At 35.6% G+C, this 27,541-nt stretch overlaps 1 protein-coding gene across 3 annotated transcripts in view; it reads right to left on the bottom strand.

Annotated features, from left to right (window-relative positions):
- Positions 1-27,541, bottom strand: part of LOC105479619 (glutamate ionotropic receptor delta type subunit 2) — a 1,566,744-nt gene that overhangs the window by 850,469 nt on the left and 688,734 nt on the right. The window lies entirely within an intron of this gene.

The following is a 27,541-nucleotide window of genomic DNA, read 5'->3' on the forward strand; positions in this document are numbered from 1 at the left end:
TAATTATGCATAAAATATCCCATATGAATTTTAGCAAAGCCATCAGTATATCAAATATTAAAGGAATTTTATTCACTTTTAGATTCTAATTATTTCAATGTCATGTTCAATGATAATGTTATATATTTATATATGTCATATATATTCCCATGTATACACATGCATATGTATAATCTGGCTCAGCAATAATAACTTTCTCATTTCTGCAGAGTAAGTTTTTATTTCTCCATAGTAAGAATAATTTTAGGTAAGCAATTCAAAGAACCCAACTATTTAAAGGCAATTTCATTCAGTTCTTATGATTCTGCATAACTTGTAGAGATTTTAATAGCACAAGTTTTTTTGTTTTTTTGTTTTTTTTATCCTTATAGTATCCTTTGTTCTTTGTATTAGTACAGTCTCTTTTGATCCAAAAACTCAAGCCATTTTGCCTTACTAATTAATGTTCACAAGGGACAACTCCAGAGTCAAGCTCTGGATGATACACATCATCCATCATGATGTGGAAATAAGCTACCACCACCTACCAAATGCACAGTACATTTACACCAGGTTTCCCTAGGCCTCAGTAGACGAATTCCGTTTTTCAGATGTTTTCATAGATCTTATTTTGGTGTAGATAACCAAAATGTAAAGAAAGGGAGATGTTAGGTATAGTGTATGAGGGTAATGCTAAGGGATCAATGGGTGTCTGTGTGTGAGTGTGTATGCAAATCCGTAGTTTTGACTAAAAACACATTTCTGCCTCTACTGATTTGAAGGAGAGACAAAAGGAAGAGATGGCAAAGAGGGAAGTGCAAAAATAAGTGGTGTTCCAATTGGTTTACCTCCATCTAGAATGAAAAAATTGGAAGAATAATGGTAAAAACTGCACCAGGGAACTATTACTCCTCAATCTCTTCTTATCTCAAGCACACTTACAGGTGTCACTACACATTGTTTTGTTTTCAGCCTGATAATTCAATATGAGGAAATTTCAGAGTTCACGGAGTTTCCAGGTGATCAACTATTTCAGTGCCAGTCATCATTCCTATGGCTCAGATCTCATTTAGGGATGGGGTAAAGGGAAGGTACTTAAGTATTGTTCATGGTCTATAGTAGGTATCATTATACATTATACAACCGAAGTTAGAAGCAGATCCAATTTAGGAAGCTTAAATGACAAAAAAAAAGCTAGTGAGAATTCCAATGCTGTTCTTTCTATTGGATAGCAATATATACCTACCTCCAGAAGCAGCTCCAGAACTTATAATTAACTTTAGGTGGCTAAAAAGTAAGCCGTCTCCCAGTCTCAAAGCTCCTGTTGTGTTCCGTTTTCCTGTTTGGAACATGGTACATCTCTATGTGATGCTTGAGACACTTAAATATACCAGATAATGGTCAATGTGACATGGTAAGAAATATATGTTTGGTCTCTTTTCCCATTTCCTGACACACAGCTTTTTAAATTCTTGCAATCTCTGACTGGTATTTTCATATGCTAATGAGATTGCTGGGGAATGGGGGCTCCTGGAAAGCCCAAGCATGGGGGCTGGTTTCCAGGGGAACCAACCAAGTGATTAGAAGTTTGCCAGTTTCAGACCCCCCAGTGTCTCACACATCACCTTTGGGGAGAAGAAATGGCCTGCATTTTTTTATCACTACCAGCCAGTGATGTAATCAATCATGCCTATGTATTGAGGCATCCATAAAACCCCCAAAAGATGGGTTTCTGAGAGCTTCTGAGTTGGTGAATATGTGCAAGTGCTGGGAGGATGGGATGCCTGTAGAGATCATGGAGGCTCAGCTCCCCTTTCCGTGTACCTTCCCCTGTGCAGCTCTTCCATTCGGCTCTTCCCTGAGTTGTATCCTTTTGCAATAAACCTGTAATCTAGTAAGCAAACTGTCTTCCTAAGTTCTGTGAGCCATTCCACCAAGTCATTGTGTACACGTACACACATGCACATATATGTGTATGTATACATACATCTCTCTCAAAAATATTAATAAGATATAAATATTTAAAAGAAGAATGTGGGTGAAGATGGTGGAATGAAACTGGATCATATAATCATCTCTCATTGACTCTTTAGTAGCCAGTAACATAAATCTAAAATGATAAAAAACAAAACAAAACATTTTTTAAGTAAGTTATTGTCAAACAAACAAAAGCGAATAACCACCTACTACACATATCAAAAGTGGCACTTAATGGCTTGACTCTTCCCCTTTCCATCTAACTGCTTCAAATACTGTAGAATAAAGGTGAGTTGGCAGGGTCTTGATACTGCCTACTAATATCTTACCACTATTACCATAATTAACATGACTCATGGAGAGAAGGAAGCCAAAATAATGAGCAGGGAGCCCTAGGGAAAGCTAAAGGTAAAGCACTTGAGAAGAGCTATCGTAAAAGGCAGGAGGATTTTGCAGAATCAGGGCACCATGTTGAATTGGGGTAAAGACTTAAGCATCCTACCACAAGAATAAATTCTAATAGAAGATGACACTGTCTTAGAAGAGAGAGTAGAATGCTGATCTTCCAGAAATACTTGGAAATAGAATCAGAGAAACCAAGGTCTCCACTTCTAGCTGCTAAGGGCAAAAAAACCCACAAACAAACAACAACAAAAAAACCCTGAATTCAGATATTGTGGGAGAGGGGATAAAATGGACTTCAACTACATATGTTAGAATAAACAGGAGATCTAATTCAAATTACTGATTTTGGCCTCACAAGGAAAAATGAAAATCAAGAAGATTGTGGAAATACCATATATAAAAGAGAATAAGGAAGACTTTACTCCAAAAGAGTCCTTGTGTTCCATTCAGGTTCTGACTTTGCGTGTTTTATTACAAAAGGTGTTGAGCATCCTTCTATCTCTCCTCTCACCAGACCCTGATTATTTTTCTCTTTGTACAAAGCAGCCCTTTGTCTCCAGCTTATGTTCAGAGTGATAGCAGTGCAGTAAGAAACTACTGAGGGCTGCTTTCCAGGGGAACCAACCAAGTGATTAGAAGGCCATGTGTATATTGTTTTCTCTTGCAATACGGAAAGTAGAGAGAGGATCACGCTGTTAATTCAGTAGATTCTTTCATTGCCTCATCTCCATTCTTTTATTTATGTATTGCCAATTCCAATACATGTAGTAAAAAATGTTTAAAAATGTTTCTTTGCTTTCATGCCATTAAAAATCATGAACAATTTTGATTAGAAATGCAATGATCTGATTTGAATTCTTCATATTTTTCCAAAAATCTAACCTGAAAAGATAGGAGGGATATTTCTCTGTGGGCTTATACTTTGTGAAGAGAACATATGGTGATCCAAGGACATTAGGCAAGCCATTAACAAAGGCCTGTGAGCCACTTTACAAAATATTTTTGAAACGAAAATTAATGAGTAGTCTTTTTTGAGAGCTCTTTCATAGTTGAATGCAGCTGAATGAGATTCATTTGCAAGGAGAAATCTTATTTATATTGCTTTTTACTTCATTAAGCAAAAAAATGAAAAGCAGCTAGCTATAGCTGATGCAAAAGAACACAAAAGCAAAAATTGATATATACTACATTGTAAAATGCATTTGGAAGTAGATGATTTACAGGAACTATCTCTAGCAATACTGCCATGTCTACTACCATCAAAACACACCAAGAACACTTCCACTAAAACACACAAACACCACTTCCATCAAAACACACAAGCAACAACAATCAAAAATCTGAAGAAAACCCCACATATTTACAAACAGACACAACTAGCAGTAACAGTTTTAAAAACACATTCGTTTTCAAAAGAAATAAGAAAAGGAAAGAAAAAGAGAGAAAGAAAGAAAATCCAACTATTTAGGCTGGGATTTGAACGAAGGAGATTTCAAAGGCTGTTACTTCATTTGCAAAGGCATATGCAAGTTTCTATACATTTTACAGCTGTACTGTACTGTTTCAGCAGAGTCCTTGCACATACAGTATAGGTTTTCATGTCCAGAATTTCAACAGATTCCTACATTTATGGTAAAATTTTCAATATTTTAATGTAGAAATTCCTCCCAAGAATTTAGTCACCCTCTTTTTTTATGCCACTTTGAAAAAGTTTTGCAGAGAGTACCATCAGCACTTTGAGAGAAAGTTAAGATTTTACAAAGCTCTGAGTTCAGTTTCCCTTATTTAGGCCACTAATTGAGCTTTAAATTAACTCCCATCTATTACCTATATGAAAATCTAGGATTTTTTTTTTTTTTCTTTTTTCTTCTTTTTGAGACAGAGTCTCACCCTGTTGCCCAGGCTGGAGTGCAGTGGCAAGATCTTGGCTCACTGCAACCTCTGCCACCCGGGTTCAGGCAACTCTCCTGCCTCAACCTCCCAAGTAGCTGGGATTACAGGCACCCCCGAGCATGCCTGGTTAATTTTTGTATTTTTAGTAGAGACAGGGTTTCACCATGTTAGCCAGGGTGGTCTCCAACTCCTGACCTCAAGTGATCCACTGGGCTTGGTCTCCCAAAGTGCTGGGATTACAGGAGTGAGCCACCACAACTGGTCATTTTATTTTCTTTATCCATTTGTTTGAACTGCAAAATTTCTAATTTGTCAGAATATATTTATCATTCTACCCTTTTTACACCTTTGTTTTAGTCTGGGATCTATGATTAAACATATTCAGTGTTCACTATCTTCCTTTGTCAAGTTTATTTAATAATCCCTGTGTTGGATATACTCATTCTCTTGTAGGTATAGTATTCACAAAATTATATTCAATTTAAAACTATGTTTTCATTATCTTGATGCCAGAAAGACACCTTAGCACATATAGTCTTTCCTTGCATTTTTAAAAAAGAATCTTTACTGTGCATTGTTTTGACTTTGCTGTGAAGATGTCTCATGACAACCTAATTTTGTGTTTTCCTTTGTGAGTAACTTGATCTGTTTGCCTGAATGTCCAGAGCATTTTTTTAAAATATCCTTAAGAACTAAAAATTTTTCTAGAACATATTTAAGAATTACCAAAATGTGACTTTTCAACGTGTAGCTGAAGATCCTTATTTCTGAAAAACTTTCTTCAGTTATAACCTTTATAATTTTTTCTGTTGTGTTGTTTGAGTTTTCTTCATTTCCTTCCTCAATGCCACTTATGTGCCATTTATACAATACTCATTAGTATCTATTCTTCTGTAGCTATCTTATGGCTGATGCTTTGCTGCCGAGTTTGTTTCTCTTTTTCTTCTCTTTTCTGATCATTTTAGATTTCATTTCACATCTTTGTATGCGTTCTACATTGCTATTTTTTTGTTTCACTGATTAGAAATATAATTTTTTAATATTTCCAGGTAATTTTAAAAAATATATTTAAGACAGGTTTTTTTTTTGTTTCTTTTTTGTTGTTGTTTCTCAGTTTTGTTTTTAAAATTACTTTTGGAAGAAAGAAAATTTTTGTCAGTTGAAAATTTTGCTCGCTGTTTCTTTTTCTTTCTATAAATTTGTATAGGTGTTGCCAATGATTTTCTGTTCAATTTGAGGTACTAAGGGTTTCCTAAACAACCAACCACTGGTGGGAGGTCAGAGAGAATTTTAGTCCCTTTATAGATTTCTTCTTCATGAACATTGTCTTGTGTAGTTAGTGACAAAAAAACTTATTTAATTGGGGGTGTCTTTACATTTTGATGCTATACAGTTTTCTGATATAGTGACTCTCTTTTTGTTTCAGTAGGGCCTTTAATTTCAACCTTTTTATTCTTTTATTTTTCCTTCAGCCACAAAGCCACCAAATAATTTTTCATACACTTCTAATTTGCCCCAGAAACCATATCTTCCCCAGATTCTTATATTTAGTCTCACATAATTTCAAACACCTTGTTTTCTATTTCACCTGTTCTTATATCTGTGCCCAATATTTCCTTATACCTATTCTCAGTATCATTATGGGACTCTCATTTGTGGCTCTGATTTTATCCACTCTCAACCACTGCTAGGCCTCCCCCTCTCCTCCTGATGCACCATCTCTGTCTGTCTTTCTAATTCAGTGTAGGCTCCAGAGCCAGAACTATTATTACAGGTGGCATTTATATCCTTTACTGAGGTAATTTTAAATTTGTTGTATTGCCTCTATTTTAGTTATGCTTAAAATGCCTTTGTGGGTAGTTATGCTGCTTATAATCTACATGGTTTTTAGAGATGTCTGTGTAGACTTGGATGGAGTGGAAGGGAAGGTGTTTGTGATAAGTGATATTTTAAGATGCTACTTTAAAGAAATGCCAGAATAGGCCATTGTAGGATTTGATTTAGGAGAAATCCAAGCAAATAGAAAAGCAATCATAAATAAACTAAGTGAGAATATGCTGAGACTAAAACTAAACAAAGAGACCAATGTGGTTAAAATGGGAGATGTAAATGGAGAGTGGTAGGTGATGAAATTTACGAGCTTGTAGGAGCCTTGTTTTCTGTATCTATGGATTTACCTATTCTAGATATTTCATATAAAAGGAGACATACAACATGCAGCCTTTTGTGGCTGGCTTATTTCACTTAGCATAATGTTTTCAAAGTTCATCCACATTGTAGCATGTATCAGCACGTCATTCCTTTTAATGGCCAAATACTTTTCCATTGCATATATATACTATGACTTTTTAATAATTAACCAGTTGAAAGACTTAGGGTTGTTTTCATTTACTGGTCATTTTGAATAGTGCTACTATGAACATTCAGGTAAAAGTATTTATTTGCGTACATGTTTTCAATTATTTTGAGTATAAATTTTTATTTCAACGCAATAAGTTGTTTCAGGGTGCTGAGGAAAATATCCATTTTGAAAAGATCATGCTTGCTGCTGCTAAAGGAATGAAAACTGGGAAACAGGGAAGCAGGAGGTTATTGCAGTAATCTAAGTGAGATATTACAATGATGTGGACTAGGACAGTGGCAGGATTCACAGTGGAAAGTCAGAGAATTTGGTATAAAGTCTGTAGGCAGCATCAGCAGCAATTATTGAGTGAGTGAGAATATATGATAAATTATCATTCAAGAATAACTCCTAAATTTGTGGACTAAACATTTTGATGAACGACCATGTTATTTATTGAGATTACAAATTAAAAAAATTAAGAGAGGAATAGGTTTATAAAGTCAACAGTTCCTATTTTGAAACTCTATTCTGTCTATTCTTGTTAGACATCTCCATGAGGTAGGTGTTGAATGAGTAAATTTGGAGCACAGCAGAAACACTGGTAAATTTACAAATAATTGGAATAGATGGAATCACATAAGCAGTTAGTGTCCTAAAGGCTGGGTCCCTAGATCATGTAGAAGTCAGAAAGAGATGTAAGAGATGGGCCTTGAGGTAGACAGAAAAAACAACAACAAAAAACCAAACAAACAAAACTAAAAACTGAAACTAAAATGGGAATCGAAGTGAAAAAAAATACCTTCATGATTGAGTAATGAATTGCTTGGGCCAAATTCTAATATAATATAAGGACAGAGAACTGGCTGTTGAATTTGTCACATTGAGATTATTAGCAACCTTGATAAGAACAATTTCAGTGGACTAGAGTGGGCTGAAGAGAGAAAAGCAAATGAAGGAGTAGAGAATGTGAGTCAGGACAGCTCATTCAGGAGTTCTGCTCTGAGGGAGAGAAGAAGATGTGACACTCATTAGAAGAGTACATGGTGTTCACTGATATAAGAGTGTTGTGATATAAAATAAGAGGTAATACAACACTTTTGCCTGCTGTTGGGAAGGACGCTGTAGAAAAGGAGAAACTCAGGATTCATGAGTGTGTGCACACATACTGGTAGGGGGATAATTGCAGTAACAGTGTACAAATGGCAGCATGGCCTTAAGTACACGAAGATAGTTTAGGCTCTGTCATAGGTAGTAAATAAGTGCATAGGCCCAGATATAGCTTGACTGATGGTGCTGGTGATGGGAAAAGGAGGCAGGACTCTATCGATTGCTTCTATTTTCCAAATAAAATGAAGAACTCTAATAAACTATAGTCATATTGTTGAGTAGGGTTGTGGACCCACTTGAGATAATGGTCACTAGACCATAGTCAAATCTAAAGGTGAAAAATGAAAAGACATCTTTGGTCACCGTGGAAAGAATACAGGCGCTTCTTGTAATACAGTTTCATAATCTTTTATCAGCCACTCCTAAAACACGGTATGTCTAATATTTGAAATCCTGGCAATATTTTGCATATACCACATCTTATATAATACTACCAGGAGAGTCTTGGGGCAGCACCCCATAATCAAGCATATTTCCTTATGTTTCCTTAGCAAAGATGTCAATAGTCACACTAAGTATTGTAAACACACACAGATCCACCCCCACACAAGCCTTACATTGTGGTTTGGCTTTTATTTTTAAAAAGTCAACAAACTTTTAGTTTTCGGAAACTTTCAAATTTCACAATTGTAAAGTCTTGTGAATGTTTAATGTATAGTATTTCCTTGGCTCACTAGTTGCTGAAGATGTGGAAACTCCAAGTACAAAAGTGTCTGTGATTAAATAGAGTTTTAGAAACACCACATACTAAGTCATCTTCCTGGAGATTTCTGATGCATATTAGCATAAGCATTCTATAATGACACAGCTGGTTAACTCCTAAACAAACATTTCTTCAAGGTATCCTGACCCCAGCACTGCTATTAACATGGACAGACTAGTTTTTCCATAAATTAGGATTGAAGAGCAAGACAAAGATTGCTCAAAATAGTGAGGAGAGATAAGAAAAGTAATATCACAAATGTATGTAAATTATTCTCATATAAAATGCTCCCAGTAATTGTTTAGACATAGCCATGGAAACTGAATATACTTATTCATGCCATATATTTCTCAATTTAGATAGATGTAGGCAGAAAAAGATATAAAGCAGTAGGACCATTTGTGTTAGACTGGTATCCAGTTGTAAAATATGTTAAAGAAACCAAAATGTTTAAATGACTATGCATGTCTGAATTCATGGCTGTAAACAGTAATTAATCAGTTAAACCTTTCACAAGTTTTACTCTTCAAAATATTGCCCTGTAAAATCTGCTCTTTAATTGAGAATAACTTTACTGAATAAAAAGATTAAATAAACAATTCTACAGATTGGCAATTTGTATCATTTTGGTAGGCTGAATAACCACATAGATATTTAAATGCTAACATCTGGGTCCTGTGGATGTTATTTTATACAGCAAAAGACACTGCCAATGTGATTAAGATTCTTGGGATGGGGAGCTTGTCTTTGATTATCCAGGTGGATCCAAAATGTAATCACCAGTGTTCTAATAAGAGAGAGACAGAGAGAGATCTGACAACAGAAAAACAATTAGGAGACATGAAGATGGAAGGAGAAGGATGTAGTCATGTGTGAACGGTGTCAGCAACCAAGGAATGCAGGTGACCTCTAGAAGTTAGAAAAGATGAAGAAATGGATTCTCCCCTAGAACCTCCAAAAGAAATCAGCCCTGTCGACATGTTGGAATTCTGATCTCCAGAAATGTAAGAAAATAAAGCACTGTTTTACGACACAGAGTCTGTGGTAATTTGTTACAGCCATCATAGGAAATAGTCTAATCATCATAATTTTATATTGGATCTGTTTATATGAACAAATCAACTCTGAATCTATTTTGTTATTTGACTCCTTTCAAGTACTGGGGGAGGGGGAGAAATAGAAAACAAAGCAGAAAATCATTTTTCATCTACTTAATTTGATATTTTCTCTTTTGACCATATTTACTCTTTGCAGATGGGAGAAATTATTTTCTAATTTCCAGGAATGTATGATTCTGAGAAGGTTTAGACCTGTAAATATTTAGTGTCAACAATATTTAAAGAGGGAAAACATGACTAGAATGAAGTCATCAGCCCATCAACTATGTTTTTTATGGGCTATTGTAAACAAGGTCTTTTTCTCTACATTATGAATTTGGCCTAGCAAGTATATTTTGTATTATGATAGAACACCATGGTTAATTTTAATTTGGCCAGCTGTAATAAATATCAAATATTGGATTTGTTTTGTATACTAAAATTAATTTTAGTATACCATACATATATACATACCATAGCAGAAAAAAAGATAAAATTATCATAATTTTTATTTATTATTTGTAAGACTGAGGAAAATAGTCACTCTTCCATACTGTGTGAATGTACATTGGTAAGACTATGGGAAAAACAATGTAGCTGTACCAAGTATATGAAAAGTTAAAACATTCTCCTTGTTCTAATAATTTTACTTCTTAGATACTAGCTTACAGAATTACTTAGATATCTGTACAAAAAAAAAAAGTGGGCAAAATTTTTTTTTGATCACTGCTTGAAATAAAAAAAATTGAAAAATGTAGAATTGGCCTAAAAATAATTACCCTGGTGTCCATCTTTTATAATTTTGTCACATATCAAATAAAAATGTGAACTCATAAGACAGACATGAGTTTAAAGACAGGGTCTGCCATTCACTAGTATGGAAAATTGAAAATTTTGCTTAGCTCCTCTGAATTTTAGTTTTCTTGTTAATGAATTGAGACTAGTAATAGTTCATTGAAATGTTGAATGAATTTACTTATCCAGCACACAGCTGAAAATGGCAGATTATCTGTAAACATTAGCTTCCCTCTCTTTCCTTTAACCCATGACCATCATTCATTTGGATATTAAATGTTTTGATACAAATACTATAAATACCTCCTAAATACTTGGTATAGTTTTCACAGTACCAGCTAAATATAGGAAAATTTTAATTTTGCTTTATGCAGATTAAACAAGTAAAACACTATTATGCAAAGCATTTGGTATCTTATTTATTCCTATAATAGTAAGTGCTAGTAGATACTACAATAGCTTTGATTCCTGTAATAATTCACTTTACATATTAATCCCACATAAATTTCATTAGCCTAACTGTGACACTTGGTTCCTCTTTCCTTGTTTTATCATAAGCTTGTATAATCATCACTAATGAAATTGGAGGGCATGTGTTGAAGTTTACTGTGACTGTATTTCATAAAAGAAAAAAAGGCAGCTTATCTACTTGTGTGTTTACACGTAACATTTTTATTTTTTAAATGAAATACAGTTTCATGATGTGTAAATATTAATTTGAAATTAAAGTGTACGCTGAATATAGGGAGGAAAAGTTGTAACCATTGTGTAATATTAAACATGTATTTGCTAGCATAATATTATTAAGCCAAAATAAACACGTTTTCATCAGGAGCTAGATGTTTAATTACTAGCAAAATCATTTTACTCTTGCATTTTCTAATTTAATGAAATATTGCTATTTATTTTATTTTTGTACTTATTACTTTTCTGCTTCTTTAAAAACTATTTTATTTTATTTTAGATTCATAGGGTATATTTAGTTATATGTTTTTTTTACATGGGTGTATTGTATAATACTGAGGTTAGGATTTCACCCAAATAGTGAACTTAGCATCCAATAGGTCATTTTTCAACCCCCTTCTCCCACCCACCCACTGGGGACTCCCACTTTTAGAGTCCCCAGTGTCTATTCCATCTTTATGTTCATGTGTACCCTTAATGGAATACTTAGTTGATAAAAAATAAAAACTACTTGACATACTTATTATAGTTTAAAAAAGTATGAAACATATATAGAAAAATATTATAGGTAAATTGCTATTAAATCCAATTATTAGTTTTTAATACATAAAATAGTTATGAGGTTATTCTGCTGTACTAGATAACTATTAATAAAATAACGTTTTACTTTTTTATAAGTTACTTTGAATCAAAGAATGATCCTTTATTTGGTCATATTGGGGTTAGATTATTTTTATTAAGCTAGAGAGTTATTTCTTCTAGTAAAATAAAAGTTCTGCCAGAAAGGGGAAGAGGGCAACAACCACAAAAAGGTTATACCAGAATCTTCATCTAATAGCTCAAATCATGGTATTACATAATTCTCAGGATGTCTAAATTTTATTTTGAAAATCTGATGTCAGATTATTTTAAATATAATTCTTATGTGAAGAATTATGTGAAGACCCTGGCTAATAGTGTCTTTGATGACAAAAAAAACAAAACAAAAAAAAACAACAACAAAAAAAACCTGTTACTATTCTCACTCATTCGTATATCATTTCCTAAGTTAGTAAATTAAATAGTTACTGATTCTAAGGAGAGTTATTAATTCGTCTAAGTTTGAGAATTTTTCACAAATGACTATACATTAAGCATCTTGGCCAATGGAAGTACTTTTCTTAAAGCCCCGAGGATACAAAAGTATTTTTATTTTTCTCCAATGAGATTGTTAAAATTTTTTTTTTTTTTTTTTTGAGACGGAGTCTCACGCTGTTGCCCAGGCTGGAGTGCAGTGGCGTGATCTCGGCTCACTGCAAGCTCCGCCTCCTGGGTTCACGCCATTCTCCTGCCTCAGCCTCCTGAGTAGCTAGGACTACAGGCGCCCGCCACTGCGCCCGGCTAATTTTTTGTATTTTTAGTAGAGACGGGGTTTCACTGTGGTCTCAATCTCCTGACCTTGTGATCCGCCCGCCTCGGCCTCCCAAAGTGCTGGGATTACAGGCTTGAGCCGCCGCTCCCGGCGAGATTGTTACATTTAACTGAAATTCTCATATAAAAATGCAAACAGGGGGGCGGAGCAAGATGGCTGAATAGGAACAACTCTAGTCTCCAGCTCCCAGCGCCAGCGACACAGAAGATGGGTGATTTCTGCATTTTCAACTGAGGAACGCAGCTCATCGCCAGCAACGGATCAAAGGCGGATGGAGAATGACTTTGACAAGTTGAGAGAAGAAAGCTTCAGTCCATCAATCTTCTCAGAGCTAAAGGAGGAATAACGTACCCAGCACAAAGAAACTAAAAATCTTGAAAAAAGAACGAAAGAATGGATAACTAGAATAATCAATGCAGAGAAGGCCATAAACGAACTGACAGAGATAAAAACCATGACAGGAGAAATACGTGACAAATGCACAAGCTTCAGTCACCGACTTGATTAACTGGAAGAAAGAGTATCAGCGATTGAGGATTAAATGAATGAAATGAAGCAAGAAGAGAAGTTTAAAGAAAAAAGAGGAAAAAGAAATGAACAAAGCATTCAAGAAGTATGGGATTATGTGAAAAGACCAAATCTACATCTGATTGGGGTGCCTGAAAGTGAGGGGGAAAATGGAACCAAGTTGGAAAACACTCTGCAGGATATCAACCAGGAGAATTTCCCCAAACTAGTAAGGCAGGTCAACATTCAAACACAGGAAATACAAAGAACACCACAAAGACACTCCTCGAGAAGAGCAACTCCAAGACACATAATTGTCAGATTCACCAAAGTTGAAATGAAGGAAAAAATGTTAAGGGCAGCCAGAGAGAAAGGTCAGGTTACCCACAAAGGGAAGCCCATCAGACTAACAGAAGATCTCTCGGCAGAAACTCTATAAGCCAGAAGAGAGTAGGGGCCAATATTCAACATTCTTAAAGAAAAGAATTTTCAAATCAGAATTTCATATCCAGCCAAACTAAGGTTCATAAGTGAAGGAGAAATAAAATCCTTTACAGATAAGCAAATGCTTAGAGATTTTGTCACCACTAGGCCTGCCTTACAAGAGACCCTGAAGGAAGCACTAAACATGGAAAGGAACAACTGGTACCAGCCATTGCAAAAACGTGCAAAAAAGTAAAGACCATCAATGCTAGGAAGAAACTGTATCAACTAACAAGCAAAATAACCAGTTAATATCATAATGACAGGATCAAGTTCACATAACACTATTAACCTTAAATGTAAATGGACTAAATGATCCAATTAAAAGACACAGACTGGAAAATTGGATAAAGAGTCAAGATCCATCAGTTTGCTGTGTTCAGGAGACCCACCTCACATGCAGAGACAAACATAGGCTCAAAATAAAGGGATGGAGGATGATCTACCGAGCAAATGGAGAACAAAAAAAAAGCAGGGGTTGCAAAACTAGTCTCTGATAAAACAGACTTTAAAGCATCAAAGATCAAAAGAGACAAAGAAGGCCATTACATAATGGTAAAGGGATCAATTCAACAGGAAGAGCTAACTATCCTAAATTTAAATGCACCCAATACAGGAGCACCCAGATTCATAAAGCAAGTCCTTACAGACTTACAAAGAGACTTAGACTCCCATACAATAATAATGGGAGACTTCAACACCCCACTGTCAACATTAGACAGAGCAACGAGACAGAAAGTTTACAAGGATATCCAGGAATTGAACTCATCTCTGCACCAAGCGGACCTAATAGACATCTACAGAACTCTCCACCCCAAATCAACAGAATATACATTCTTCTCAGCACCACATTGCACTCATTCCAAAATTGACCACATAATTGGAAGTAAAGCACGCCTCAGTAAAGGTACAAGAACAGAAATTATAACAAACTGTCTCTCAGACCACAGTGCAATCAAACTAGAACTCAGGACTAAGAAACTCAATCAAAACCGCTCAACTACATGGAAACTGAACAACCTGCTCCTGAATGACTACCGGGTACATAACGAAATAAAGGCAGAAATAAAGATGTCCTTTGAAACCAGTGAGGACAAAGATACAACATACCAGAATCTCTGGGACACATTTAAAGCAGTGTGTAGAGGGAAATTTATAGCACTAAATGCCCACAAGAGAAAGCTGGAAAGATCTAAAATTGACACTCTAACATCACAATTAAAATAACTAGAGAAGCAAGAGTAAACACATTCAAAAGCTAGCAGAAGGCAAGAAATAACTAAGATCAGAGCAGAACTGAAGGAGATAGAGACACAAAAAACCCTCCAAAAAATCAATGAATCCAGGAGTTGGTTTTTTGAAAAGATCAACAAAATTGACAGACCATTAGTAAGACTAATAAAGAAGAAAAGAGAGAAGAATCAAATCGACTCAATTAAAAATGATGAACGGGATATCACCACCAACCTCACAGAAATACAAACTACCATCAGAGAATACTATAAACACCTCTACGCAAATAAACTAGAAAATCTAGAAGAAATGGATAATTTCCTGGACACTTACACTCTCTCAAGACTAAACCAGGAAGAAGTTGAATCCCTGAATAGACCAATAGCAGGCTCTGAAATTGAGGCAATAATTAATAGACTACCAACCAAAAAAAGTCCAGGACCAGATGGATTCACAGCTGAATTCTACCAGAGGTACAAGGACGAGCTGGTATCATTCCTTCTGAAACTATTCCAATCAATAGAAAAAGAGAGAATCCTCCCTAACTCATTTTATGAGGCCAACATCATCCTGATACCAAAGCCTGGCAGAGGCACAACAAAAAAAGAGAATTTTAGATCAATATCCCTGATGAACATAGATGCAAAAATCCTCAATAAAACACAGGCAAAGCGAATCCAGCAGCACATCAAAAAGCTTATCCACCATGATCAAGTGGGCTTCATCCCTGGGATGCAAGGCTGGTTCAACATATGCAAATCAATAAACATAATCCAGCATATAAACAGAACCACAGACAAAAACCACATAATTATCTCAATTGATGCAGAAAAGGGCTTTGACAAAATTCAACAGCTCTTCATGCTAAAAACTCTCAATAAATTCGGTATTGATGGAACGTATCTCAGAATGATAAGAGCTATTTATGACAAACCCACAGCCAATATCATACTGAACGGGCAAAAACTGGAAAAATTCCCTTTGAAAACTGGCACAAGACAGGGATGCCCTCTCTCACCACTCCTATTCAACATAGTGTTGGAAGTTCTGGCTAGGGCAATCAGGCAAGAGAAAGAAATCAAAAGTATTCAGTTAGGAAAAGAAGAAGTCAAATTTCCCTCTTTGCAGATGACATGATTGTATATTTGGAAAACCCCATCATCTCAGCCCAAAATCTCCTTAAGCTGATAAGCAACTTCAGCAAAGTCTCAGGATACAAAATTAATGTGCAAAAATCACAAGCATTCTTATACACTAGTAACAGACAGAGAGCCAAATCATGAATGAACTTCCATTCACAATTGCTTCAAAGAGAATAAAATACCTAGGAATTCAACTTACAAGGGATGTAAAGGACCTCTTCAAGGGGAACTACAAACCACTTCTTCAGTGAAATAAAAGAGGACACAAACAAATGGAAGAACATACCATGCTCAAGGATAGGAAGAATCAATATTGTGAAAATGGCCATACTGTCCAAGGTAATTTATAGATTCAATGCCATCCCCATCAAGCTACCAATGAGTTTCTTCACAGAATTGGAAAAAACTGCTTTAAAGTTCATATGGAACCAAAAAAGAGCCCGCATTGCAAAGACAATCCTAAGTCAAAAGAACAAAGCTGGAGGCATCACACAACCTGACTTCAAACTATACTACAAGTCTACAGTCACCAAAACAGCATGGTACTGGTACCAAAACAGAGATATAGACCAATGGAACAGAACAGAGCCCTCAGAAATAATACCACACATCTACAGCCATCTAATCTTTGACAAACCTGACAAAAACAAGAAATGGGGAAAAGATTCCCTAGTTAATAAATGGTGCTGGGAAAATTGGCTAGCCATAAGTAGAAAGCTGAAACTAGACACTTTCCTTACTCCTCATATGAAAATTAATTCAAGATGTATTAGAGACTTAAATTTTAGACCCAAAACCACAAAAACCCTAGAAGAAAACCTAGGTAATACCATTCAGGACATAGGCATGGGCAAGGACTTCATGTCTAAAACACCAAAAGCAATGGCAGCAAAAGCCAAAATTGACAAACGGGATCTAATTAAACTAAAGAGCTTCTGCACAGCAAAAGAAACTACCATCAGAGTGAACAGGCAACGTACAGAATGGGAGAAAATTTTTGCAATCTACTCATCTTACAAAGGGCTAATATCTAGAACCTACAAAGAACTCAAACAAATTTACTAGAAGAAAACAAACAACTTCATCAAAAAGTGGGCAAAGGATTTGAACAGACATTTCTCCAAAGAAGACATGCATACAGCCAACAGACACATGAAAAAATGCTCATCACCAGTGGCCATCAGAGAAATGCAAATCAAAACCACAATGAGATACCATCTTACACCAGTTAGAATGGCAATCATTAAAAAGTCAGGAAACAACAGGTGCTGGACAGGATGTGGAGAAATAGGAATACTTTTGCACTGTTGGTGGGATTGTAAACTAGTTCAACCATTATGGAAAACAGTATGGCGATTCCTCAAGGATCTAGAACTAGAAGTACCATATGACCCAGCCACCCCATTACTGGGTATATACCCAAAGGATTATAAATCATGCTGCTATAAATACACATGCACACGTATGTTCATTGCGGCACTATTCACAATAGCAAAGACTTGGAATCAACCCAAATGTCCATCAGTATCGGACTGGATTAAGAAAATGTGGCACATATACACCATGGAATACTATGCAGCCATAAAAAAGGATGAGTTTGTGTCCTTTGTAGAGACATGGATGCAGCTGGAAACCATCATTCTCAGCAAACTATTGCAAGACAGAAAACCAAACACCACATATTCTCACTCATAGGTGGGAATTGAACAATGAGATCACTTGGGCATGGGAAGGGGAACATCACACACCGGGGCCTATTATGGGGAGGGGGGAGGGGGGAGGGATTGCATTGGGAGTTATACCTGATGTAAATGACGAGTTGATGGGTGCTGATGAGTTGATGGGTGCAGCACACCAACATGGCATAAGTATACATATGTAAGAAACCTGCATGTTATGTACATGTACCCTAGAACTTAAAGTATAATAGTAAAAAAAAAAAAATGCAAACAGGTTTGCTTATTATTACTCTTAGAGTTATCTTTCAGAACACCTGGGAGAATATTATTTGACAAATATTGGACAAACTGTTCCTGATGAATAAAGTTTGTATCTAGCTAAGAATAATAAAATTATGTCATATTTGAAATATATCTCTAATGAAAATATAAACTAGTAAAATCTTTTTGGAGAGCCACTCAACAGCATGTATCATCAATCTAATAAATTTATACCCTTAATCCCAGCAAGTATGTATCTTATGGCTCTGTCCTGAAAGAAATATATAACCATCAAAAGAAGCTGTGATCAGAGATTTTATTTGTTTTTTGTTTATGATAGCAAAACTAGGAAATGATTCAAAAATCTATGCTAAAGGAATAGATTTATTACTGATTTTTCATTCAACCAATTGAAGTTTACTTTTATAAAAGTACTAATAAAATTATGTCATAACGTGAAAAATACTAAAAAGTAAAAAATGTAAGATATAGCAACTTTAGAATATATATTACTCCCACACTAACCTTGATAGTCTATAGTCTGTTTTTATTCATCTTTCTTAATTACAGGGTGATCAACTCTCCCAGTTTGCCAAGGACTAACAGGTTTCCCAGGAGGTAAGGATCCTGTTAAAAATCCGTTAAAAGCAGGAAAGTTCCAGGCAAACTGGGAAAATTGGTTACTTTACTTTGTAAGCCCCTGACAAATGTTTATAAATTAATTAATAAATGAAAACAAAGTTCTATACATGGTGCAATTACAAATGTCATACATGTTTTTAATGCATAGAAAAGTATACAAGAATAATGCATGCAAATTTTAACAGTGGCTAGGTTAAGAATTAGGGATGGTGTTCTATTTTCCTACCTTTCTATATATTAAAAGTTTTATACAATGAGCTTTCACTTCCTATGGAAAAAAATAGTACATTAAAAACACACTTAAATTTTGAGCAAAGTTTGAGACACCAAATAAGGACCAGCCAAGAATATTGTCACAAAGAACATTTTAAAATAAAAGACTTAAAGCTATACCATAATTTTCTACAAACCATTATTGATCACCATAGCAGTCTGAGTCCAAAAATATATATTCTAAGAGGGAAATTTTAAATCTAAGCATAGATTTACCATAAAATGATTGCAATTCAAGTGAATAAAAGATGTTCCTCTTTAACATAAATAAAATGCCATCAACTTTTTTTAAAGTGAGCTTATTGGGTTTTAAAAGAAAAATAAATTATCTCATACATTACTTCTTAATGATTCTATAGTCATGGACCCTTTTGAAAAAAAATCTAACAAGAACTATGGACTCTCTTCCCAGAAAAAAAATATACATATAACATTCTGTAAATAATTTCAGCTTGTTTGAACAACAATACTGAATGTATTTGCTATAAATATACCAAATAAAATTTCCTCTCTTCTGAATATAAAATCTCATGCATGTGGTACTACACTGCAATTAACTGAAACCACACACATTTGGAAATTTAACTTTCTTAAAGGCAAGAATTCTGTAATCCCAGTAGCCTCAATTAAATTTCGAAGCAACTCATACTTTAATTTGAAAAGCCAGGAAAACACAGAAGAACATGTTCAGAACATCTACTTCATTATGACATAGAGAATATCATTTTCTTTTATTAAGATGAGTGAAAATAGTTCAAAATACATAGTTCAAAATACACAAATAAACAATTCTGTAGGCCAATAAAAGGTAATCAAGGCAGGATAGTTATTCTAAAAATGAAATGCTTTCAATGTAACATATATCCTAAATAATTGATTATGAGAAATTAAGAAATGATTTCAATATTTGCCCAGTTTCATTAATTTCAAAGGAGTAAGTTCTGGAGTTTTTAAAGTAGAGTTTGAACTGTCAGCCCAAATATCTATTTAACCATGGGATTGATTCAGGGGAGTATATGAATCAAGTTAGTCTAATTATTCCAAAGTATTTGAATTTAAGAGAAAATAAAGCCATAACTTTTAGGAGCAACCAAGAAGGACTCCACAAGAGATGTCTCATATGTGATTTGACAAACATTCCTGGAGTTCACGATATGTGAGTAATAAATACATTTCATTATGTTTTCCTGTTCTTTGAATTTTTTCCATGAGCCACTAAGAGTTAGATTTTCTGATCTGTTTGAACACGAAGGGTCTTAACTGCTGTGCTGTTATCACACAACTAGTAAGTGACAAAGCTAAAATTTCAGTGCAGGACTTCAGATTCCAGAGCCTGTAGGATCATTTGAAAACCATCATTTTATAAAAGAAGAAACTGAGAACCAGAGTGATAAAATTATTTTCTAAGTGTTTCCTAAAACCTTTAGGCCTTCACTGCTGTGAGGCCAGACCACTGCCTTCATTTCAGTCACTAGAGACACAATCCATATCCTCTTCAACTTCCCTCAGCTACGTGAGGTTAAGAATGTGCTACATAATAACAATTTCTTCCAAGAAACTGTGTTTTTCCAACACCATCAAAACAAATAATGTGTGTCTCCTTGCTTTTCGTGAGTTAATGATTTATATCTCCAAGGATCGCTACACTAGGGCCTCTGACCTCAGGAGGAACCTCCTCCCACTCCAAGTTATTTTATCACATAGGGTTACATAGACTTAGAGAGAGTCTTAGGATCAGAGTTCAGGTTCTTTGAGCTCCTGTATCTTACTCTTCTGACTATATCAAACTTACAGCTCACACATTATGGGCAGATATGAACTCCTTTCACTCAAGAATAATGCTTCCTAACACACTAGCTCTTTCACTGCCTTGACACATAATGATTTTGTTGTGATAGTGTGAAGCCCAAATGTTGCCACATAACTCCTACTGTATCACCTACTACATCTCAGTATTAATAAGCAAAGCACCTGAAGTGAATATAGAAATATTATTTTAAAGATATAAGATACCAAACATGATGAGGCTCTTTGATAATCATCAAGACTGCAGTGGGTAGCTAAGGTATGATGGATAAACCTCTTTCACGGCTTTCAGATTTTTGCAACACGGTTCGCTTTTAAATAGCCACATTTGTTATGAGATAATCCTTTTGATAGGACAGCCTGCTTGCTAACTGTCTATCTGGTAAGAGTGTGAGAGACAGGAGCAGAAAGGGTCAATTGGAGAAGCATAATGCATTTGCTGCCAGCCTGACACTTATAGCAATGCATTTAGACTCTCATATTTGCTACAAGACATTAGGCCTGCTCCAACGGGTGCCAGAAGTCATAATGACCTCTTGTAAGTACACTATCATTTCAGACCTTGAAAATATCTCAGAGAAAGGTAATTTACTAGATGGAATCAGAGTGATCTAAAAGAGTTTAGGATTTTCCGGCTCCTGACTTCTCATTCCCCATCTCCAACCTGTAGAATGAGAATTTTCAGCACATCAATCTCCTGAAGACACCAAGAATGTACAATGCAATGCAAATGTGCACTGTAGTGTAAGGTTGACCTGTTTCCCCATGTTACAATCCCAGACACAGATTTGAGGTTTATGTCTTCTGTGGTACTCTTTCAGCCATGAGTTAAAGAAACATACATGCATAGACACACATGTGTGTGTGCTTGGGCAAATATATGTATAATATGATAAGATATGATAAAAATAATTGAAAAACCTTTTAGTAGCAAACATTGAAATAAAATTATTTATTTATATTTTTATTTTATTTTAATTAATTAATTAATTTATTTATTTATTTATTTAGAGTCTTGTTCTATCACCCAGGCTGTATTGCAGTGGCACAATCTTGGTTCACTGCAACCTCTGCTTCCCAGGTTCAAGCGATTCCCCTGCCTCAGCCTCCCAAGTAGCTGGGATTACAGGCGCCTGACACCACACCTGGCTAATTTTTGTCTTTCTACAAAAATTAGGGTTTTACCATATTGGTCGGGCTTATTTCAAACTCCTGACCTCAGGTGATCCATCCACCTCAGCCTCCCAAAGTGCTGGGATTACAGGAATGAGCCACCGCACCTGGCCAAGATTAACGTTTTAATGACATAACTCTATGTTACCATGTTAATAATGGGAAAAAAAAAAACTTTTAAAAATCATGACAGGTGTCATTACAGTATATAATAGCAATCATCAGTAGAATATCAAGTCTTCCAAAACCAAGAAATCAAAAAGATTGGAGAAATGCTTGCATTTTTAATCAAGCTCAAATACTTTTACATATTGTAGCATTATCTGAGAAGTCTAAAAGATAGCAAAAATGCTGTAATTGTTTATTGTGCCCAGATATTTTGGCATATTGTAGCAATAGTAGAGTCATTTCCAGATGACATAAAATGATATCAAAGTAAATGTCATATATAGTTCAGAGAATAAAAAACTGAATACATTAATACTATCACATTTTTACTATTACAATTTTATTATTACAATATAAATTTTGGTATTGTGAAATTTTTATACAAGGCCCTACCTTGTTACTTCACTTCAGTAAAAATCACCTCTTTAGCTCTTCAAGTTATATTAAAATTCCACATCTCATTTTCCTGAAAACTGGCTCTTCTCACAATGGTATGACTTTTTTGGGTTTCAAATAATAAAAATAATTAAAAAGAGAATATATAAAGCACCTAGAACAGTGTGTGCCAGTGGCCAATGTGCAATATAATTTGAGTTTTCTCCCTCCTCACTTCGTCTTCCCATAATGCCACTCGAATGCACAAACACATTTTGAATGACACATATGAAGGGGAGAATGAGAGGAGGGAGAGAGAGAAGAAAGAAGAGAGATGTATCCACTTGGGAGGAAAAGTGAGCCAATAATCTCACCTCTATTGATAAGCATAAAATTTGTATACATTGAGAAGGAAGAAATGTCTCTGCCCACTAGAAGGGGAAGGTCTCTAGAGCTGAGGGCTGAGATGCTATGCTTTCACTGCAATTCTGAAATACAACTTGGGAGAAAGGCAAAGGCAAACCTTTTATTCCCCCAAGGACAGTTGTGTAGGGGCTATTTAACAACCAGCTTTCTTAGAAAAAAGATACATGTTTGAAGAATTTATTGATTTCTGTAATGTAAATACTCCCACTGTGGCTGGCTGTCAATGTGAAGTCACCAAACAGAGTTGGGAAATATTCCTGTGTGAGCCCCCTCCAACATACACTGTAGCATAGCCCATTCACCAGGTTCTCACCATAGGATTTGGCTGCATCCAGGGAATATACCAAAATGCCTCTTTTAGCACCAATGTGAAAGACTGTGTGGTGTTTGCCTTAAAAACATAGCCTTTCATCAACTTGAGTTATTGATCAATTTAGGGGCCCAGTTCTATATGTTACATGTGTTTGAATATCAGTTGAGAGCTAGTTTTTCTTGTAAATATAAGAATTAAGAACAATGATAGGGCAGGCGTGGTGGCTCATGCCTGTAATCCCAGCACTTTGGGAGACCGGGCGGGCAGATCACTTGAGACCAGGAGTTTGAGATCAGCCTGGCCAACGTGGTGAAACCCCATCACTACTAAACATACAAAAAATTCCCCACTTGGGAGGCTGAGGTAGGAGAATCACTTGAACCTGGGAGGCGGAGGTTGCAGTGAGCCGAGATCCTGCCGTTGCACTCCAGCGTGGGTAACAAGAGCGAAACTCCGTCTCAAAACAAACAAACAAACAAAAACAATAACTTAAAGTGTGAAACATGTTACGTGATTCTAAGGGTTTGTTGTCTAATATTAAGATCACTGAGTCACTGAGTTTATAAAACAAACACATTGGAATATAAGGTTTTAAATCTATTTATGTAGCCGTACATCTTTTGGGCCTCCTTGCTGTGCTTCAGTTTGCTTTTTTCCTTCCTCTGTTTGTGCATCTATTCTAATTTCCTTATTTAAATGCAATTCTGGATTAGTTTCCATGTCCTTCAAACTGCAAAGGACATATCTTCAAACACTGCAACTTTCAAAGACAATCTCATTGTATCCTCAGACAGTGGATAAAACAGAGGTTTCCTTCTACTGGCCCCTGAAACTATATGCTGACCAGAAAAACAAATCAGTTCTATTCAGCAATGTTTACAATTTAAAGATCTTTACTGGAACAATCCTGGGAACAAAGATACAAGACAACATAAATGTAATTTATATAAGGAATAATTAGTCTCTATATTATATCTCTGTATCTTGATAGTCTCATATATGAGGAATAAAATGTCTCTAGTGGGCAGAGACATTTCTTCCTTCTCAATGTATACAAATATAATTTAAATTATAGTTACACTCTAAGATCACAAATTCTTATATGTTATAAACTGCTTTATATCTAGGACCCTCCGACAAATGTCTACCTAACTCATAATAGATACATAACAAGTAGTGTTGAGCAAGTAAGTTAATTCAATGCTCTGTAGTCTTTGGGGTAGTCCAAATTTCACAGAGTAATCAGTAACCTGGGATCTTTGTGGAAACAATGGGTCAGTCATTTTCTTAAATGCCTAACCATCCTCTCCAAACTGCCTATGTAAAGAATACAATATCATGACTATATTGAAGGGAAAGAGATTGAAAGAGAAATATGGGACAAGAGATGGGGATGAATTTTAACATTAACTTATTTTGGGTAAAAATAAATATAGCCATAACTCCACAATATTGAAAAATTTGGTATTCCCTATTATTCAATAGTTTTATAATAGAAATATTACAACCATACATAAATTCACTTCGGGTAAGAAACGGAGGCGAGGTAAATAGGGACAAGCACACATAAAGTTCACAAATGTAAGATAAGAGAATACTCTAAATTTACTCAGAAAGTAACTGCATTCAACAGAAAGTTTTTTTTTTTTTTTTAATGCTATTATTTTCAGTACTTACAATGCTTGTTTTTCAAGAATAGCCAAACGGATTTTATACCAATCATCTTGGGCAATTCTTTTATTATTATTATTGCAAATGCAAAATCAAGTAGAAACAAAAAGAAGAAGAAAAAAATAGCCATTCTCAAGTAAGCTAGCAAATGTCTCGCAAAGCCATCTGTTCCAAGCTCAAAGCACTGTAATTCAATGGCTATACAAATGCTGCATTTAATTTTTCAACCTGAGCATATTGATTATTTTATCTAATATGCTGCAGAGTGAAGCCAGTAAGCCTCACTCTGAAAGTAGCTGCAATGGAAAGTGACAAGAGTTTTATTACTGCTATAAGGTACCTAGCAGAGCTCTGGGAAAAATTACAGATTTCCAACGCAAAGAGGTCATAAAAATTTATGAGACACAACAAAGAGGAGAAAAGGCAGACAGCAGCAGGAAAGGTGACAAATTCTGAAAGGGATCTCAAATATAAGTTTAATAATGTTCAAGTCTGAGGCCGGGCGCGGTGGCTCAAGCCTGTAATCCCAGCACTTTGGGAGGCCGAGACAGGCGGATCACGAGGTCAGGAGATCGAGACCATCCTGGCTAACACGGTGAAACCCCGTCTCTACTAAAAAATACAAAAAACTAGCCGGGCGAGGTGGCGGGCACCTGTAGTCCCAGCTACTCGGGAGGCTGAGGCAGGAGAATGGCGTGAACCCGGGAGGCGGAGCTTGCAGTGAGCTGAGATCCGGCCACTGCACTCCAGCCTGGGCGACAGAGCATGACTCCGTCTCAAAAAAAAAAAAAAAAAAAAAATGTTCAAGTCTGTGACATTTCATTATTATCTACTGGTAAATATAGGGGAGAGACAGGAAGCATTTATTGCTCACTGGACTACAAAATCTGTTATTTTACAGGTAAAATCAAAGGCAGTCATGTGCGAGCATGTTTGATCCAAGCTTAAGCAGAAATTCTCACAAATAAAGATGAGTTTCACCAATGTGTACTAATTATTCCTCATTATATAGAAGTCACAATATGAAATTGTGAAATATAATACTGAAGATGGTGAAAATGGAAAAGATACATTGCATTTTACAAAGATAATACCCCAAAGGAAATAACTCCAGATAATACTTCAAAACTACAAAATTATACTATCAGTGCCTAACTATTATATAAAATAATTCAACACATTTGAGACTCCAGGGGTCATAGGATTGTTGCATTATTTGTGTACCTAGAAATGATAAGGAGGTGTGGTAAATAAATCTGAAGTTGCCATGAAACAATATTTATCATTCATTCTCAGAGACATGACTAGAATGCCCCCCTCTGACCTATATTTTGTGGTTAACCATTGAACCACTCATAAAAGTGGTTCGGAAAAGTCCCATATTTACCTTATGAGAATGGCTCATCCTCTGAGATAATGAAAATGTAAAGATACATGGTCTTACAGGTAATCTAGTTCTTTAAACTGGGTTTGTCTTCTTCTACCTGGTGCAACTTTGTTACAGAAAAGGAGTCATTGTTACTGGGTATCCCCACTGACTCCTTAAATCTTACAAAGGTGTAGGGCTAGGAGACAGTGCAATTTACCTTTGCCAATGTACCTCTTGTTCCCCTCACATGTTGATATAAAGTATCGGAAAATATATTTTTGTATTAAAAAAAAACTTCAAAAATATCACTCCTATGTAACCTGTAATGTGGTAAAGTGTTTTGTTTGTTTTGGCTTGTTTTCAAGAGTAAATTTCAAAATGTCATTTGGATTTAATTCCTAACTTTTGCGTATTTGTACTTGGGCCTAAATTACTTGCAGGTGCAGCTCTCAGTCTCCTGATACTTTTTAGTTTTTTGTTGTTGTTGTTGTTGAGACAGAGTCTGGCTCTGTTGCCCAGGCTGGAGTGCAGTGGCGCGATCTCGGCTCACTGCAAGCTCCGCCTCCTAGGTTTACGCCATTCTCCTGCCTCAGCCTCCCGAGTAGCTGGGACTACAGGCACCTGCCACCTCGCGCGGCTACTTTTTTTGTATTTTTTTAGTAGAGACGGGGTTTCACCGTGTTAGCCAGGATGGTCTCGATCTCCTGACCTCCTGATCCGCCCGTCTCGGCCTCCCAAAGTGCTGGGATTACATGCTTGAGCCACCGCTCCCGGCCTAGTTGTTTTAAATTTAGTTTTTATTCATTAATTTTCTACAACCTTTGGCAAGAGATAAAATTCTTTTTAAGAAACTCAGATCTACGAATGTGCAGCAGGTCTCAGAAAAGTGTTTTCCTTGCTTTTTAATTGTTGCCTATCCTATACTTAGCAACATTCTTTAACTTTGTTTACTGCTTATAAATAAAACCAACTTGAGACATTCGATCCATTATTCTATTTACCCGTTGGGGTGGTTAAACAGCATTAATTATTTGCACGGAGATGGTTTATTAATTTCTATGGTGTGGTCTTTGTAAGATAATGATATCTCATTTACACTATATTTATTCCACTTCATGATTTCACACTTATTGTCAGTTTGATAGCTTAGTATGCTTTACTCTAAGATTCAAAAACAAAGACTACAATAATTTTTTGGCCTACTTTTATTTTTTGCCAAGAGTGTCCTGATAGTGTGTATATGTCCTTTATAAATTCATTTTATTGAATCTTTAGGAATATTGCAAACCATGATTATTACAGTCCTGCAAGATTCTGAGCTTTAAAATTTAAACTAAGTCAGGGTTTCCACCAATTCTCTGTGTGACTTGGGTTAATGCTTAATATTCATAAATATCAGGTAATTTTAATCCATAAAATATAATAAAACAATAATACTCTATTTGCAGAGTCATTGTCCGTAATGTGGAAAATATATAAAGAGTTTAGTGTAATTCTTGGCATATGGAGCTGACATTCAATATGGGTGCCATTATCATCATTATTGCCCACTTTTCATAATAGTA

Source organism: Macaca nemestrina, chromosome 3, assembly GCF_043159975.1.
Source record: "Macaca nemestrina isolate mMacNem1 chromosome 3, mMacNem.hap1, whole genome shotgun sequence".
Taxonomy (NCBI): domain Eukaryota; kingdom Metazoa; phylum Chordata; class Mammalia; order Primates; family Cercopithecidae; genus Macaca; species Macaca nemestrina.